Source organism: Zea mays, chromosome 8 (assembly GCF_902167145.1).
Source record: "Zea mays cultivar B73 chromosome 8, Zm-B73-REFERENCE-NAM-5.0, whole genome shotgun sequence".
In the NCBI taxonomy this organism is placed as follows: domain Eukaryota; kingdom Viridiplantae; phylum Streptophyta; class Magnoliopsida; order Poales; family Poaceae; genus Zea; species Zea mays.
This window is the reverse complement of record NC_050103.1, coordinates 118,010,440-118,016,439: the sequence shown is the minus strand read 5'-3', so window position 1 is coordinate 118,016,439 and position 6,000 is coordinate 118,010,440. Positions and strand designations below refer to the sequence as shown.

The 6,000-nt window shown below is 46.4% G+C and overlaps 1 pseudogene; it reads left to right on the top strand.

Moving 5' to 3' along the window:
* Positions 1–921: 921 nt before the first annotated feature.
* LOC103637203 (uncharacterized) overlaps positions 922–6,000 on the top strand; it is a 45,995-nt pseudogene continuing 40,916 nt past the window's right edge.

Genomic DNA, 6,000 nt, shown 5'->3' with positions numbered 1-6,000 from the left:
TAAGGCCTGGTCCAGGTTCTGCTAGACTGCGGAGGGTCCTTAGGCTTCCTCTGAGATTCAACCTTTCGTTGATGCAACTCTTCGGACCTAGCATACTTCTCGAATAGTTGATATAGCTCTTGGAGATTTTTGGGTGGGTCCCTGATGCAGTGACTGTACAGGACGCCAGCCCGAAGGCCACTGATGGCGTAATGGATCGTGATGTGGTCGTCGACCGATGGCAGTTGCGACTTGAGGGTCAGGAATTTTCTGTAGTACTCGCGAAGGGTTTCCTTCTCTTGCTGCTTGCAGAGGGATAACTCGGCCAGGGTGTCGGTATCAGGTCGATACCCTTGAAAGTTGAGCAGGAACTTGTCACGGAGTCCTTTCTAGGAGTCAATGGACAGTGGCGGTAACCTGGTGTACCAAGTCAAGGTTGGGCCTTCGAGCGCGATGATGAAAGATTTGGCCATTGTGGCGTCGTCCCCTCCTGACGATGCGACGACAACCTGGTAACTCATGATGTATTGTGTCGGGTCAGTACTACCGTTGTATTTGGGGTAGGTGCCAGCCCTGAAGTTGGCGGGCCAAGGCGATGCTTGGAGTTGCGGTACCAAGGGGCTTCGCTCATCGAGGTAATTGATCCCTTGGAAAGCTGTGGCGTGCGGAATGAAAGGGTCGCGATGTGGTATGAATGGGTCTCCCCCTTGGACGCGCTGCTGGAGAGGTAGTCCATGCTGCAGATTGTACTGGCCCTCGCCCTGCATGAGCGCGATTTCTTGCTCTAGCTCCCGAGCTCTCTGCTCCTCGTCTTGTATCATCTGGCGCACCTTGACCTGCACGGCGACACGTTGGCGCTTGGCCTCAAGGATTTCTTTCTGCTTTTGGAGGTTGTGGTTCTTGATGCCTAGGGCCCGCAGCTTTAGCTGGTCTTCGACTGAGATGCCGATGACTTCATCGTCTTCTATTGCATCTTTGCCCTCCGGTGGAGAGAAGCCAGGTGGTGGTGCTTGCGGTACGCCTCCAGAGCTGCAGGTGCGTAGGGTGCCTTCGGGGGTGGGGTGGTCTTGGCGCTGTCTTTTGCTGACAGCTTCATCTTCGAAGGCCTCTTGGGGGGTGTTGTCCGCGAGGGCCTTGCCTTTTTTCTCCGCCAGTAGCGCTGCCTTCGCTGCTTCGTCGATGGATGGGGCTGGTTTTGAACTAGCTCACTTGGGGGCCATCGCGGGTTGTTTTTCGTAGCACAAACGGTGGGCGCCAAATGCTGGAACTTGCTCTATCGGGCAAGTAGATCCAACGGGAAAGCGGAAAGAGTATTTGCAAAGTTTGTCGTGGGATGGCAAGAGCTTTGTTAATCTACCCCTGTGAGGGCACTGTATGGGGGTATTTATAGGCACTCGAGCGGCCACCCGTCCCTCGAGTACCCGGTTTATCCCCAGAATATTCCCAAGAGGGGAGGTGACTGTAACACCCCTGGTGTTACTGTTACTAAAACTTGAGCATAACATCATGAGCATCAACATTTCATATGTTTGACACACTTAGAGTGCATTCACTAGGCAAAAATTTCAAACAAGTTGTATTGTTATAGCATTTTGCAAATAAGACCCAAGTGTAGGGTACTTAACCCTAAATGGGGATTAGAAGAGCAAAGCAGGGACTAAATGGAGAAAACCCCAAAGACTAAGTAAAATAGTCATAAAATATTACTAAGGATGGGTTTAAGTTACATTTACACCCTAAGATACCAGAAACCCTAATTGAAACCCTGGAAAACCCTAAATCCAAACCCTAGGGGCCTATGTGCAAAAATAGTGCACTTGTGGACTAAAGTGTAAAAACCATGTTAAATAAGTATCCTAAGTCATATGGTTCCCAATCATGAGGATTTGCAATCCAAAACTTGAGACTACTTAAAGCTCAATTCTGAAATCAGACTACTTAAAGTCTGAAATCAGACTAACAGTGGAATTGCATGAACTTCAAGCTCAATTCTGAGCATGATCCTGTGACTGTTTGTGGATGCACGATGTATCAAAGTTGGATCTGGTCTATTAAGCTATAATTTTGCTGTAGAGTGTTGGTCACGTTGCTATAGAAATCTGAGAGAAAATATGCCCTGAAGTCGCTCTGTCAGGTTAACTGAAATGGAGCTCGCCATGGTACAGTGTCCCGAAATGGATCAGACCGCCAGCGCCAAAAAAATCTCACCGCCGCGATTCGTGCCGACGCTGTTCCAATTTGGGCTCGGTAAGGAACGGATAACACCGGAGTTAGATAACGCGTACGTGGCACCATACCCCGAGTCCAGCTGGAGTTATTCACCGGTGGCCACCGTGACTCAGTGAGCTCTCGCCGCGCTGTCACACATGCTTCGATTTACCTCATTGTACCTCTCCTCTACGTGCTAGGCATGCACTAAAGAAGTTATCCATGGCTGGGAAGTGATCGCCGGACCGTCGCGGCTATAAATAGCCCGTGATCCACTGCGAGGTATGAACATCCCGCACACAGTGAGTTGAACCGAACCAAGAATTCACGCTACCTCTGCCCCCTTCTCTCAATTTAAGTGTGCGAAGTAAAACTAGAGTTCTTTGTGAAGCCATAGCACCCGCTCCCACCCTTAATCATTCACCTGAACTCTTGAATTTCAAACTTCCCCCAAACTGGTCTCCGCCATCACGAAGAGCAGCTCAACCGTGGCCAATCCATTCTGGTAAGACACCGTCCAAATCAAACATTGTTTTCATGTCTCTGTATGCTTGTGAAGCTCACGGTGGCACTCGTTTACCTAGTTCGGCCATGAGTTGGCGGGAACGCGTGTTCCTGAGCTCGGTTTCTGCCATAATCATGGACGGATAATTTCCAGTAGGGGTTGTGTCAAATAAAGGGGTGTTCCTAGGTCACCTTAGGTCAGCGATGCCTCCTTGGTAGTTAGCCGTAACAGCCATCGCCGGCCATGGCCTGTACAAGCCACGTCTGGGGTGATCAGCGAGCGCGTCGTGGTCAGGGAGCTCCTTGGAGAAGAAACAAAACCCCAGGGACCTTTGTGTAACTGTCAGAGAGAGGGTAAACAGTAGCTAATGACTCTTAATGAATTATTCATTCAACAGGGGCCTCTGTGCAAATTTGCCAGAGAGCACGCGGGCGCCCCCCTATTCCCTGTGTTGTTGGGCCGTCCGGGCTAGAATCGGCCCACTACTGTTGAAGTTTTTCCTTTTTCTTTTTCAGTAGAACTTTGAAAAGCTGTAGAGAATTATAGAAAATCCTAAAAATGTCAAACTAATTTTCTTAGATTCCTAATTTTCCATAGAATTTAATAAAAATAGTTTTATGATTTTAGAACAAATAGGGAATTTTGGGTTATTTAAAATAGTCTAAAGCATTGCTTCTGGATTTTTAGAAAATAGATAATAATTTCAAAAATGCCCAAACTTTTTATTTGAACCCTAAGCATTATTTAGAAGCCTTGGGTAGAATTTGGTTTGATTTGGACCCTGTTTGATACTAGAACCCAAAACCCTATCCCCTGCTCTTTGAACTTCACTGTTGACTCCGGAAACCCTAAGTTCTCGGAGTTCCGTGAAGGAAAGTTGTATTCAAGACTTTAGATAATAAACTATTATTATCTTTGCACGCTCATGAGCATTACATGGCATTCATTCTTATATATACCTATATGGTTATATTTAGAAAACGAGGAAGAGGTTGAGATAGAAGAAGAGAAGACTGCACCACCACCACCTGCGGAACATCAGGCAGGGAATTGTTTTTACTTTGACATCTGCGGATCCGAGCCTGACTCACCTATAAACGAAGGCAAGCCCCGGTGCATTTGCCACCTCCTTGATGCTTTTAAAATCTTTCTCACTTATTTGATGCATTAGGTGATAAGAGTTGATTGCTAAAACAATTCCTGCATTACCTTCCTTGAATTTGATTACCTTCCTTGATCACCCGTTTTACAAAAAGATTTTGATGCTTAGCCTTGCTTTAGAAAAACAAAATGTTTTATTTTACAAAATATGATGTGGCAAAAGTGGGTGGGATGTTTTCAAAAATAAAACTTGATGGTGGATCCATCATGGTCGTGATGGGTTCAACATCAGAAAAGATGTACCTCTGCCAGGTACCAAACTTTGGGTTTGAAATGATTAAGTTGAGACCGGGCGGGTGACTTGCACGAGAAAGGAGTCTCGATGTAGTGTCTCTGTCTGAGTCGATTAAGGACCGTCTCAATGTAGGCTTGATGACCGAGGACCCTTTAACTGGCCACATGCCTCGTCATGGGTAAGCTTTGCCTCGGGCAGACTAAGGCCAGAATAAGATAACACGCAATTGGCGTGGAGCGGTGGCGAGAGTAGCGTGTACCCTCCGTGGCAAGAGGCTGGACGGTGGTGTAGCTGTGCTCTCGGTTGACGTGAACCTGATCTGGTCTTAAGAACCCCGGTGGCGGGTTGACATATGCAAGGGTTAAGTGATACATATGTCATGTGATTGGGATCCTCAACTGAGTATAATCGATTCGGATCGTCGTACCTTCACAGTTATGAAGACTTGGTCACTGCCCTATACGTAGAACTCCAGTAAAGATGATGGGTTTGTTAAGAAATTGGCTAGTGCAGGTCAAGTGATTGAACTAGGGTAGAAAGAACTCTAGTTGCAGGTAATTTTACTTAACTTGACAAATAAAACTGGATTTTTAAGGATCCACTTTTAGTAAGCATTTCTGCAAAACAGAGTCTTTGATTATTGAGAAGCCATACCTTGACTCCCTTATAACCAGCATACCCTTGAGAGTCTTTTCTTTAGTCAGGTAAGACTTGCTGAGTAATTCCATACTTAGGGTTTTATTCCCCGTTGTTTTTAGGTGAGGAAGCGACAAACTTTTGTTGCTTCTGTTCTAAGGTGGTACCGAAGGAAGAACACCAGGAATGAAGTGCGGGAGGAAAGGATCCTCCATAAGAACTTTTGTTTAAAAACTTTATGGGAGGAGTTTTTGCCTCCCTTGGTATGTAATAATATTACTCTGCACTCCTAGGATATATTCTGGTCTGTAAATATTCAACTCTATCTTACTTTTAAATAAAGGTAAGTTCATGTAATTGCTTCCGCATTCTCGTAACTCTGATGCTTGTAATGTCTGCGTGACGGGTGAAACGCTCTTGGGAAAGGTAAGAAAAGTAGATACCGAACTTGTCAAGTGATTCAGGGGCACCTACAAGGTTATCTAAGGTCCGTTGGACAAGGACAACTGTAGGTGGGCCTAATTACTTGGGAGGTTCCGTCACAGCTGGTATCGGAGCGAAGCCCTTCTCTGCAGATATTATGAGGCATCTTTAAATGGATTTTCTAAAGACTTATCTAGAAAATCTCTTCCCTTCTTACCTAAGTATTTCTGAAGAGTTTATCTTAAAGACCAGATAGTAAGAGTGCAACATATAGAAGGTGTGAATCAACTAAGGTTGATTCTGTAATTACACATGCATAATGCTAAGAACTATGCTAATAAAATTTTCCCCGTTAGAAAAATGCCGCCGCGCACAAGGAGAACTGTGCGCAAGCATACTGGCCCAATTGGTGTGCCATGTCATCAACTGGCCCCAAGACACGAGGATAGCAGTAGTGGGAGTAATGATCCGATAGGGGATCTTGAAGCACAAGTGAATCGGCTCCAAGCGGAACTCCGCCGCAGGACTGACGTATGGGTCGCAAATGGCGACAGAATTAATGAATTGAGAAGTGACGTCCGCCGCCTGCGAGATCAGCTCGCGGACCGAGATTTAGCGCTCGACTGGGTAGTTCAATCTCGTTCGCTTGCCTGGGCCAAGGAGGCAAAAGCTCAAGCTCGTGTAGCAGAGCTCAACTCGGCCATTGCTGACCTGCAGACTTATTGCAATACTTTACATGAAGAAGTTCATGTACTGTATTAGCAATTGCACCCTAGTGAACCTGCGGATCCTGTCGGGACGGAAGCCGGACCCTCTCATGTAGTGGGAGAAGCACTTGGTGGCGAGTTGGACC